The sequence below is a fragment of the Pseudomyrmex gracilis genome, unplaced genomic scaffold (assembly GCF_002006095.1).
Source record: "Pseudomyrmex gracilis isolate BER0280 unplaced genomic scaffold, ASM200609v1 scaffold_157, whole genome shotgun sequence".
In the NCBI taxonomy this organism is placed as follows: domain Eukaryota; kingdom Metazoa; phylum Arthropoda; class Insecta; order Hymenoptera; family Formicidae; genus Pseudomyrmex; species Pseudomyrmex gracilis.
The window spans coordinates 36,144-48,499 of record NW_018020741.1 but is presented as its reverse complement, the minus strand read 5'-3'; the positions used below and the strand labels follow the sequence as shown (position 1 = coordinate 48,499).

Below are 12,356 nucleotides of genomic sequence, written 5' to 3'. Positions count from 1 at the left end.
ATCTTATATAAGATCATATATATATATTTATTCTTAATTTATGCTTTTCGGCTTTGGATGACTTCCGGTTTATCTTACAATTAATTATACAGTTTATCTTACTAATTATATTTAACACTTTTAATGACAATTTTATATCCTCTAAATTCTTCAAAGGTTTTAAATATTTTAATACTTAAACACTTAATCATTCGAATACTTTAAATATACATATAAATAGTATGTGTGTGTGTATTAATTATTCAACATTAGCATTATCAACATTAGCATTACTTTATTTCTTTGGTATCCCACACAGACATCCATTAGACATCTATTAGATGTCGCATGGAGCTGTCAACGTCTAATAGACGTCTAATAAAGTTTCTTTCAATGTTTCTTTCAATGTTTTTTTCCTTGTTCTTTCAGTTTCTTTCCCTTCCTCGTTTTTCTTTTTCTTCCTAGTGTTCCGTCTATTTTCTTCATTTACTTCACCTTTTCCGTCTTCTTTTATGAACTTTTTTTCCGATATTCCGTCTCTAGTCTTCTTACATTTTTTTACGTGCACGTGTGTCATATCTTCTATTTCCTTTTCCGCATACTCTACACCTTCTTTCCTCTTCTTTCAGCCAATATTGATTCTCTTTCATTTCATTCCCGCATCTGTACCTTGCTATCATGGTCCTATCCTTTTTACTCTTCTTTCCTCTCAAATAGTCCTTTGCTAGTTCTCCTGTTAGTACGTTTTTGTAACTGTCATCGATTCCTCAATTTTCTTTTTTCTTTCTTCCTTATCTTTCTTTTTTATTTTTTCTACTATTTCCTGCACTATCTCCTTCGTCTTTTCTCCCTCTCTCTCTCTTTGTTCTCTTTTTTAGCTCTTCCTTGCCAGTACCCGCGTCTCGAATCACTTCTTTTTTCCACTTTTTCCACTCTTGTGCTTCCCTTTCCTCTTCTTCCCTCTCTCTCTCTCTCTCTCTCTCTCTCTCTCTATTTCTTTCGTGCGTTCTACCACCTGAGAGCGGTCATCCTGTTGTAGTTTCTTACGACGGTTTCAGCCGCTGGTTTTAGCGCCATGTCCACAAAAGTGGATCTCAAAAGTCGTTGTACATCAAACGCAAGTCAAAGATCTCGCGGAATTGACCAATCGCGGAGTCAAATCAGCCAATCGATCAACGTGATCGATCAGTTCCACGAGACCTGCAACTTGCTTGTTTAATGCGGAACGGGCTTTGAGATTCACTTTTGTGGATATACCGCTAAAACCAGCGACTTAAACCGTCGTAAAAAACTAGGATGACCGCTCTCAGTCTTCTCTCCGCTACCACAATCTTCTTTTGTAACTGCCGCGTCTCTTCTTCGTATTTCACCGCTCTCTTTGTATGGCTTCTATTTTTAATTCTCTTATTTCTTTTGTCTCTTTTTTATAATTTATATATTTAATTTAGATTTATATGTACAAGATTTGTCTGTATACGCGCTTCCTCTTGAAATTATAATAACAGTAGGGAGTGGCAATCCGAGGAAATAAAACCGAGGGTCTTCGGTTCAAATAACTTCTTTAAAATCGCGAGTTTGGCGACGATGTAAAAACCGACGACGGACCTGAGTTCTTTCTATTACTACTACCCATCATCCTAATACTGAGGAAGAACCTAATCACGGGTCGAAACTTATATCAAATATAAATTAACACTAGATTTACCAGACCAGTCATTTTGACCGGTCGTGCAATTTCAATTCAAAATTTCTACTGCATGTAACATTTGCTTTCCGAAATGATGTTATGACTTTTGTAGCTATAAGTAAAGAATACATTTTACGAACTTAACACATTGTTGACCGGCAATTTTACTGAAAATTTATCTCATGTCACCGGCTATTATTTCGTAATTGGAAGTGGAAGTAAAACAATAAAANTAAACTTTAATAAATTTTATTTATTATTCAACTTTTAATATTTCTTTTTCGTATGATAAGCAGTATAACAATCACCTACGTGTTATACTGACCAACAATTGCACTGTATGGTCGCCAACAGAGAAAACAACAGCGATGCGAAAAAAAAAAACGCATCACGAGTTAACTCGTGACCGGTCAGCAACGTTCGGCCATAAAAACACGAGTTAACTCGTGACCGGTCAACAATGTGTTAATGTTACTTTATATATATTCGTAACAAATATATTTTTTGTATTTTTTAATAGGTATATTTAAATAGCTGGTATATCTAGTGTTAAAGAAGTTATTTGAACCGAATATTTCTGGTTTTATTTTCTCGGATTGTGCCACTTCCCCGCTATTATTACAAGATTTATATTAACAAATACAAAATTTAACTATGAATACCACAGATGTGCCACAGATGTGCGTGTAACACCGTACAACATAGCGTACGCATCCACAAATCGCTCGTAAACACTACTACGTAATTACTACGTCAATGTGCCACTACCATGGACACAGCGCTAACGAACAGGGGCGGAAAAGTGATAACATTAAAAATGTTGCGGCCGCTCTTAAATTTCCTTTCTATAATAATAATAGACTGTGAATGTAGATAAATAAGTAAGTTAATCTTTAGAAAGAGACAAATGCCAGAGAAATATTCTCGTTTATGTTTTTCTCTTAATGACACGTTTCTGTCTATTAAATGCGAGTAGATAACTCGGTAAAACGTTACGTATCGGCCGGCTATTATTATTAATTTTTTTCTATATTGCCTCTCTATGCTATTATATTTATTATTCCCATTACTTTTTTTTATCCGCCAATAATTGCGTTACCAAATGAAATAGAATAACGATCCAAAGTTTTTTTTGTTTTTTTCTAAGTATTGCACATTTTTTATCCACAGAGAAAGAGAGCGCAGATATCTATCGCGGTTTATATATTATCAGAGAGAAGATCTGAGAGCGGCCATTTTATTGTAGTTTCTTACGACAGTTTCAGCAGCTAGTTTTAGCGCCATGTCCACAAAAGTGAATCTCAAAAGTCGTTGTACATTAAACGCGAGTCGCAGATCTCGTGGAATTGATCAATCGCAGAGTCAAATCAGAGTCAATCGATCAACGTGACTGATCAGTTCCACGAGACCTGCGACTTGCGTTTAATGTGAAACGAGCTTTGAGATCCACTTTTGTGGATGTAGCGCTAAAATCAGCGGCTGAAATCGTAAGAAACTAAACAATAAGATAGCCCCGCTCTTAGGTTTTCTCTCGGATTATATATGTCTACCCGAGAAAAAATGGATTAGATCTAATTTAAATCTAACGAGATCAAAAAAAATGGAAAAATAGATCTAATTAGATCTAAATTAAATCTAAATAGATGTAAAGTATAGATCTAAATAAATATAAAATAAATCTAAATGGATATAAGTAAATCTATGGAAATTTACACTTTTATTTATTATTTGATCTACTCTTGATCTACTCAGATCTATTACATTAGATCACCTCAGATCTGTTCAGATCTGCTCAAATCTACCTAAATCTGAGTAGTTTTAATTATAGTAGATTTGAGTAGATCTAAAGTAGATTTAATAATATAGAAAGGTGTAAATTTAACCCATTTGCATCATAAGCGCATATATGTGCGCATTTTGCCTGGCCACTATCACCAGAGCGCATATATGCGCGCATTTTACTTAGGCATTTATCACCAAAGCGCATATTATTGTCCCCAGCGGTGGGGCCTCTCACGCACTTTTTTTTTCTATAATTAGATTCCATTCCGTTTATTTTTGTGAATCTATAATGAAGTAAAAATTCTTTATTTACGCAATATTGATTTTATTTTTCATATTTTGTAACATTTTCATTAAAATTTAAATACAGTAAAAAAAATTTTGGCGATAAGAACGAATTTTTTACTTTTCTTTGTGATGCAAATGGGTTAATAGATCTTCTTATATTTATTTGGATCTACTTTATATTTATTTAGATCTACTTTATATCTATTTAGATTTAATTTGGATCTAATTAGATCTATTTTTCCATTTTTTTTATCTCGCTAAATTTAAGTTAGATCAAATCCATTTTTTCCCGGGTAATATCGTCACACTCCCTACGTAACTAATCCCGTAACTCGAAAACGCAAATTTTAAAGGAGAGCAGTTTAAAAGTTTTTTAAAGCTTCATATATAGTTTCCCTAGTTAAGAGATCTTTCGGTTTTCAATTTTTTTATCTTACTTATGAATATTTTTGTTTTAATATTTGGTGACCATAAAGAACATGACTTTCTACGTGTCACTGTGCAATAAACTGAAAATCCCGTATGTGACACTTATGTAATTACACGTAGGGAGTGACCGACTATCTTCTCAAACATTTTGACCGACCCAATGATCTCGCGGCCTAAGTGCGGGAACTGCAAGCAGAGAGGTTCCGAATTCGAAGATTTGTTTCAAAGTCGATGAATATCGATGAATCAGATTTCCAATAATCAATTCGAGCGAAATCTCGACTTAAATCTCTCAAAAACAGTTTTAATCATTTCACCATGAGCGCGAACCTAACACAAGTGCGTATATTAATTGTAAAAGACAGCCGTGTACCGTATGGTAGCACATTGCATACAAAACCAAAACTACACATATATTTAGAATGGTGTGTATAAACTAACAATAAAAAGAAATCCCAAAGCCATAAATGTATCAAATCAAATCTTAAAAATTTGACAATTCTAAAACTTTTGACACAAGAACGCTATCGGATCTTTTCATCTTTTACTTTCTCAATTATCAATTAAACTCAATCGGTTTAGCAGTTAGATGTTCGTGTGTGTGTGTGTGTGTGTGTGTGTGTACACATAGATATTATATATATATATATATATATATATATATATATCGTATATATCGTATATATATATAACGTGTGCATGTGTATTGCTCAAGCGATATCTACGGTTTGTCACGCATGAGTTTTGCGCGTAAACTTGTTTGTGTTTCGTAATAATTTAAAAAAACACCGATTGGCGATAGCTTATTCTGTAATTTATAACGAAAATTTCGTTGAAAAGATTGCGCAGTTATTATGTTACACATTTTGCATAAAAAGAAGATAACGTGTGCGTACGCATAATATTTAGAAATTTCAAAACAGGCCTGCGAGGTATGTTTACGAAATAAGGCACGCAAGCGAGAATCAATCACAAAAATAATATTCCATGTTTTTTTTTTTTTTTTCACAAATTGATTTTTCATCAATTTGCATTATAGACATTCTCGAACGACACAAACGTCATTCTAATAAGAATTCGTAAACGTCATATTAAACGTTATATAAAATACACACACACACACACACACATCAGAGTGTTTAGAAAAAAAAAAAGCGCATTGCTAACTTGTTTCCATAGAAAAAATGCCGCTCGAGGGAACGATTCTCGATCTACGTAATTTAATGAACTTATTTTGTTTTTTATCACGCAGATTATTGGAATGAGACGTAATCAGTCTTCAATGGTTGGTGCATTGCTATAACTGCTACGCACAAATATGCATAATGCCGATAACGTGACGTCCTTCGTCATATGTTTTTGCTTTTGAAGTTCACCTTTAACTCTTTCTTTGTAGCGTGTTGTAAGGTGACTTGTATAACATTATATGCGTATATAAGAGTTTTACGCGTTCAATCTAAATATAATAATACTTTTTTTCCCAGTTAAAACGACCGGTGTCAACCGATTGACGTCGTATCGACACGACATATTGCTACATCGATACGAACCTTCCCTTCTCTCTTGTTCGTTTTATGTTTTTCGAACGCAATCGCGATAAATTATAATTTTCCAATCCTTAAACACAATATTTGATGCAATAACAACGGAACTTCTCTTTCCAGAAAGCAGCCTCGTCTGCCTCCAACTGCATTCTTGCGGTTTTCGTTCAACGGTCCTTTTATATCGTAGAATCGACGAGTCACTCGCGAAAAAAAATGCACGATAAGTGTTTTAATTCTTTTGAAAACCGTAAATCGTTTTGCTTTTCGAGATCAGAAATACAAAGAGCGTAAATATATATATTTTTATATCTATATTTCTCATTTTTGCAGCTTTTATATAGCAGCCTTCATTGCTCCGTAGAAATTTGTTGTACAAGTGTCACAGCGGAGATGCTCGATTAATTTTTTACTGTGAGAATAGAAATAACGCGAAAGAGAGAGAGAGAGAGAGAGAGAGAGAGAGAGAGAGAGAGAGAGAGAGAGAGAGAATTAATGAAAATAAAGAAATGATATCCGTAATTGTGTTTGCGTCGTACATTGAGTGTAGAAAAAAAATGTGAACAGTGGACTTCAAAAAGCATTGGCACACTCACATTTTAATAATAATGCACATAATGGTTCGAGGTTGTGTGTCTCTATAATAGAGTTGGTAATTTAGCATTTATCGAAGGAATTATGAATGCTTGAATGCACATCGATGTGTCGCGCGAGTAAATGTACCACAGAGTGCGAGATTAAAAACTTGTTTCGTAATTAAAACTTTTCAAGAGAATTGTGTATTTCCTATGTAAAACGTGCTAATACTTTTTTGAATATTTTTTGAATATTACTTAGTTTTTTGAATATAAAAGGTTTGTTTTTTTTTTACCTTTTTTTAATCGCAATGTTAAGAATTCTTGAAAATTATACTGTTTTTTTTTTTTGAATATTTTTTGAATATTCAAACTTAGTTTTTTGAATATAAAAGGTTTGTTTTTTTTTTACCTTTTTTTAATCGCAATATTAAGAATTCTTGAAAATTATACTGTTTTTTTTTTTTGAATATTTTTTGAATATTCAAACTCAGTTTTTTGAATATAAAAGGTTTGTTTTTTTTTTACCTTTTTTTTAATCGCAATATTAAGAATTCTTGAAAATTATACTGTTTTTTTTTTGAATATTTTTTGAATATTCAAACTTAGTTTTTTGAATATAAAAGGTTTGTTTTTTTTTTTACCTTTTTTTAATCGCAATATTAAGAATTCTTGAAAATTATACTGTTTTTTTTTTGTATATTATAAGACATTAATGGGCATATTTTGTATTAATATATTACTTCACTGTATAAAGATATTTTAAAAAATATGGGTGTGTGCCAATACTTTTTAGATCCGTTGTTGTACGCGGAAAATAGCATCAAGATTAATCGCCAAAGACGAAGCAACTCAACAATCAATCGGTGATAGACAAAACGTGCGCATGTTGCAGATCTATCTAATCTGCGTCACGCAAAAAAAAAAAAAACTATTCAAATTTCTTCATTTTTTTTTTTTTACATGCGCAACAGAGAGATTTATTTGAGTAAAAAGCATAATAAACTAGTTAAGCTTAATTGGTTTTCACGCTAATTAATCTAATCGTTAAAGAGCATACGTCGCGTTAAGCGCGACAAGTAGCACGTGAACAAAGAAATCTTCTGCCCTCGTATTTGCTCGTAAATCTAATTTTACGGAAAATAACATGTAACGAATTGTGTACTTTCATCATCACCGAGCTAGTTCTTACGTGATGTAAATTAATTTTGATCACTTTGTCAACCACTCTGAATTATATATCAGAGAACGGATAGTTTCTTTTTTAAATTTTAGATTAACATTACTGGTCTCTGTAACTGGGACAAAAAAAAAAAAATGTCAAGTACCTAAATAAATCGTTAATTAATGTGAATATGAGAAATCGGTGGAGTGTCAGCGACAATTCGCACACACACACACTATCCAGAGTCCAAGCTTACATTCAATGCGTTTTCCCTACCACCGGCTTTCGATGGGATACTTGGTGGGTATCTGGTGGCCACCTGGTGTGGTCTGTACTAGCGGCAGCACTACATCGTACTATCTCCTCACTCGCTATTCGACAGATCGTGGACCGCGCGTGTACATCCAAACGTTCAGTTTATCGGGTCACCTTATTCTTCTCCTCCGATCTTTCGCCTTCTTTCTTGCTTCTTTTTTCTTTAATTTTTTTTTTCATCTTCTTTTATCTTTGTTTTGTCTTTCCTGGTCAAATAATCTCTTCTCTCTCTCTCTCTCTCTTTCTCTTCTCTCTCTCTCTTTCCCTCTCTCTCTCTTTTTTTTTCTCTCTCTCTCTCTCTCTATCTGTTTCTGTCTTTGTTTCTCTTTCTTTCTCTCTTTTTATCTGTTCCTCCGTATATATTGACGACTTGTGAATTAAAAAGAAGATTCGCGGCGACTTACTCGAATTTGTTCGCGAGAACGCAACAAGTGATCTTCACGAGCCGAGTGAGCAATCGCAACTTTTTTTTTTTATTGTGATTGATACCGGTTGCATTGAAAAGATACGCTCTTTTCGTTGAAGAAACAAGAAATAAAAGATAAACTCTGTGAATTCTCGGTTATTAATCTTGATTAAAGAAAAAAAACTATCATAGCGATATCCTTCTCGGATCAGGGAATTGCGAATAAATACTTTGCTCAATCGCTGTTGAATGTATCTCGCGACCTAGCAAGGCCGTCGCGACAAGTGCCGCGAGAAAAATAGAAAGTTTGGCGCAAAAATTGACGGTGGCAATTAAATACTCACAAACAAGTTAAATATTCTCAATTCAAATTCGGTAATTTTGATTTAAAAAAAAATTCATCATCATTTGTGCGAATTGCCGGAAGAATTAAGTTTGTCTTACAAATCGCGCACGCGCAAAAAAAAAAAATCAAATCGCGTAAAATAAATTACACTTAATTAACAGAGATAGAAAAACTTGTTTGGTCTCTTTTGTCGCTCTTCCCACTCTCTTTCTCGAAGAGCTTGTTGTGAGTTACATAAAGAGGGACATTTTACCGGTCAGTTAATGAACCCAGCTGTGCACGCACTTCAGAAAAGTCCAACGACGCCGACGAGAACATCGCCAACAAAAATCAACGAACGCCGAGGACGGAGTTGGATTATGTGTGACATTACGTAAGTAAATATGCATTTTTTTCTCATTTGACATCGGCGAAGAATGTGGTCTCCAAGAACACGGTTGAGTAACGTTGCGGTACACGTGAAAAATTTGATTATATGAAATGTTGCTCCTGAACATAAATAGAGAAATTGACTATTTTTATTTTCGCGTATCGCACTATAATGTAATTTTTTTTTTTCGACAAATCTTTTAATCCAAATTGATTTTATTCTGTTTGTTAGAAATATTTGAATTTCCAATTACATTGGAACTTGAGAGAATGATCCGTACGCGCTTTTTTTTTTCGCATTTGTACTTAACAATACGTTAACGTTTCTTTGTTAATATCGTTTAATTTGATGATGTAGTAATTTAAAATGATTTAAATATTATACAAATATTATAATTAAAATAGAAAAAGCGTGACACACATATTCTCAAATACTCTTAAAAAATAAAGAAGTTCTCACACTTTATATTAAAGAATAAGCAAAATACTGAAGACATTAATAGCAATAATTACGATAAGATATTGACGGCGCTTATAAACCTATGTCTTATAACGCACGAATCAGATATCAATGTTATCGGATATGCACGCGAAACTTGCTACATTTTTCATTGCGCGCAATCACATCACGATTACACACCGATTGTCTTTTCGTCGACTTACTTTGCACGTTTTAACATATTTTACATTATCCCACCAATATTCTTCGTTTTTGTAGTAAGGTTTGCCAAAGGAGAATTGCTAAAAAAAAAAAAAAAAAAAAGAAAAAGAAAATTATACAGTTTAATTAAAAGGAAATTGAGCAAATGTCGGAGGTAAAAATTCTTCAATATTTTCGGAAACCTTTGATCTTTGAAAAGTTAAAGAGAAAGTATTGAAAATAAAATTAAAAAAAAAAAACGTGACGTGACCTAGATGTATTCATTTCTGTGCACTTTGAGCACGTGGTGGAGAAATTAGCAATGTAACGTTAGTAACAATCGAGCGTAACATATATCGAGAAATTTTCCTCGTGAATCTTCGTGTGATTTATCGTCTATGGCGAATTGATTGCATTAAAAATGCAATATAAAAAAAAAATAAATGATGTTAAAAGCAAAACGTTTTATAACGTACTTAACGTGTTGCGCGGATCTCTAATTGTGAAACTTGCACACTGGCCGATTTCTCGTGTACCACTTAAAAAAACGTTTGATAATGAGTTCTCGAACAGAGGAAATTTCGTCAATGGGATTTCTCATATATATATATTTGTGAACATACATCCGATACATACGCGTAGCGCTGGAAAATAAGAATCTTTCCGGAAGAATTTTCTTCGGCAAATTCCAAAAAGATGACAAAGAGAAGGAGAATACACGGTTTTTGCGAATCAACACCGAAAAAATTGTATTCTTGTTTTGAGGATATCCCACTTACTTTAAGTATATTTTAGTATATTTTATACTAAAATAGGCGCCAAGAAGAGTTTCTTATTTTAAGAGGAAAATCCTCTAAATAGTAATATTGATAAGAATATATACTGATTAGAATATAACAAGCCTCTATATAGAAAAATATATATATATCTCACTATCGAAAAAGACTATATTCTTAAATAAAGAATATATTCTTAAATAAAGAACATATTCTTAATTTCAGAAGAATATCATCTAAAATCTTTAAGATTTTTTAAGTATAAAATCTTCTACTTACGAGAATATAATTATTTCGGTGAATGTTCCTGATTTTTTTTCAATTTTTTTCAAATTATAGTAACTTATGCAAGTTCGAGCAATTTTGAATACGACAAAGTGACGTACGGTCTTTATACTTGCACTGTATATTGAAGCGAAGTGCGCTGAGAAACGAAACTTCTTAGCCTTAGATGGTATTCGGGAATCTAGCGAGAAATGTTTTCGTTTCTCTCTTCTTTTCATTCGGCGCAGTTCTCAGAGCGTAATCAAAATGTGAAAAAATATATATATATATTCATACGTACGATTTTGCCAATCTTATCAAGTTTAACGATAATTTTTCGTCGTCTTTCACCGTAATCAATGTTTTTTTTTTCTTAAACTGAGGATATCATCGAGGTTAAAAAAATAATACATAATCATAGAGAGATACCGCAAAAATTATGGATGACGAACAAGTTTTCGTACTTTTGGTTACGTAAGTGCCAATAATTATCAATTTGATTTATTACAAATTTATCGCAGAAATTCAATGTTGCAAGGTCAACACTATAGAAGAGAATTTTTACACAGACACTTTTCGGAGTTTGTGCGCGATCAAAAGTAAGAATTCAAAATTTGACAGATATTTCGAACAATAGTGTCACGTCAAAAGGTAAATTGTAACAAAGTCCTCGAAAACTGTATACATACATACGCGTTGCATCACTTGTTGCATGTGGCAAAATTGCATCTGACAGAAAATACGTACCGCGATTGTTGCAACGCGCGTTACTGCTTACCATCAGCACGGCACGAAAATGTATTTACGCGATTGCATCGCCTCGCACTTTTCATATCGATGGTCGAAGAAGTTTCGGCCCGCGAGCGGATTTACTAACACTTAATTGCCGGAATTGCGCGATATTTTTTTGCCCCAAAGAAGAAATGGAAAGTCCGTTCGTAGTGTCCGACGCTCTTTTCACAAAGTATTGCTCAAGATAATACAGTTAAGCGCGGTTGAATTTCGAAATTTCGAAGAACGAGAAAGCAAAATTTAACGTTGACGCGAGGTAAGCCCGACTTGTTCGCAAAAATTTATTTGATTTGTACTCTCGTAATTAATTTTGTTTATTATTTAATTCCGATCCGCACGTAAATTTTATTAAAAAAGTATCTTACTGAAGCAACTGGTATAGTTCGCACTGTTTTAACACAGCAAGATGTTACAGCGAAAATAAGATGTAAGACTTCACAAAAGTTTGCCAATATGTAAACGATGTTCTTTTTTTTTTTTTTTTAATGATGAATTTCTGCGAACAAAATATGACGAATAATTTCGAAGAAAATCGTCGTGCGTGAAAAAAAACGCGTCATTTTGACTCGACTTTTTCGAGGAAATTTAAAAATTATAATGCGCGTGTCAATAGACATATATTTGTTAGTCTTATTAACACTGTTCAATGTGTTAAAAAGAACAAATGACGTGAATCAATGTCGAAGAAAGAATATACAGCGTCTATTTGATAACAAAAGTTTTACCTTCGTTGGAATTTCTATTCTGTGACACTACTTAATTAAAGATTAAATATATTGCCGTCTTATAATATGGTGTGAAAACGTTGAAATCTTAATTTATAGACACATAAAATGAATTAGCTTGTGCAAAGACGAAACAGGATAATCGAACAAATGTGAGCCAAAACATAAGATGTACGATCCAATGTGTGTATGATTTATTGAAGAAACCACAAACGTATTGATAAATATATTAATATATAAATATATATATATATATATATAAATATAAATATAATAT

At 33.0% G+C, this 12,356-nt stretch overlaps 1 protein-coding gene across 1 annotated transcript in view; it reads left to right on the top strand.

Annotated features, from left to right (window-relative positions):
- Positions 1–8,034: 8,034 nt before the first annotated feature.
- Positions 8,035–12,356, top strand: part of LOC109857410 (scavenger receptor class B member 1-like) — a 40,105-nt gene continuing 35,783 nt past the window's right edge. The window contains exon 1 of the mRNA XM_020433685.1: positions 8,035–8,886. The gene's annotated coding sequence lies outside the window, so the exon portion shown is untranslated. The remainder of the gene's footprint in view (positions 8,887–12,356) is intronic.